The sequence below is a fragment of the Wasmannia auropunctata genome, unplaced genomic scaffold (assembly GCF_000956235.1).
Source record: "Wasmannia auropunctata unplaced genomic scaffold, wasmannia.A_1.0 LD336053.1, whole genome shotgun sequence".
NCBI lineage: Eukaryota > Metazoa > Arthropoda > Insecta > Hymenoptera > Formicidae > Wasmannia > Wasmannia auropunctata.
In genome coordinates this window covers 88,212-89,003 of record NW_012026837.1, presented here as the reverse complement: position 1 = coordinate 89,003, position 792 = coordinate 88,212, and positions in this window count along the sequence as shown.

Below are 792 nucleotides of genomic sequence, written 5' to 3'. Positions count from 1 at the left end.
TAGCTTCTTTGACGTAAAAGCATTATTCATATTTCGTACTAACAATAAGTACATACATGAATAATACGCAAATAATTCTGACATACTCCAGCTTCGATATTGATTATATAAGGAAGCTCGATAAATTTTAAATACGAGAAATGTATACCAACAAACACTATCTAGGGGCAGTTTTGCAAGTATTTTGTGATAGCGCAGCTCCTGCTCGATTTTTGCCGACAATCTGCGGTCAAGTTAAGTTAGCAAACTGTATGCTTTCTGTCGCCAATCTGCTCACATAGTATGTTAACACGCTTTGTCATATTTTTGATAACAGTTTATCGACATCATCATATAGTACAGATACTGTATGAAATTTGTTGCCATTCTGCCATCAAATAACGATAGCATACTCTGCTAGAAATCTGTCTCAGCAGGTTTTGCTATCTGGGTACATCTCCGGAACTCCAACGAGTTTTTCTCTCTTCATCTAATTTCCCAGTTTTTACGAAATGAATATTTCTAGATACCTTTAGTCGACCGATTGTGGAGCAAATGTGAGCGAGGAAAGTGCGGGGCAGGAGAAGTCCACAGGGATGACATTACAGGAGAGAGGGTCCGCTTTTAATCTTTTATTTAATTATATATGTTAATATTATAAATGTTATTCAATTATTAAGGCGATCCTAAAGTCGTCTATTTTATCGATCGAACGTGATTATTTTCCGAAACAAAATAAACATAACTAAAGGCAACAGATTAAAAAATCCTTCTCCACGATTAAAGTATAGGCATCAATTCCGGCTGGTAGAG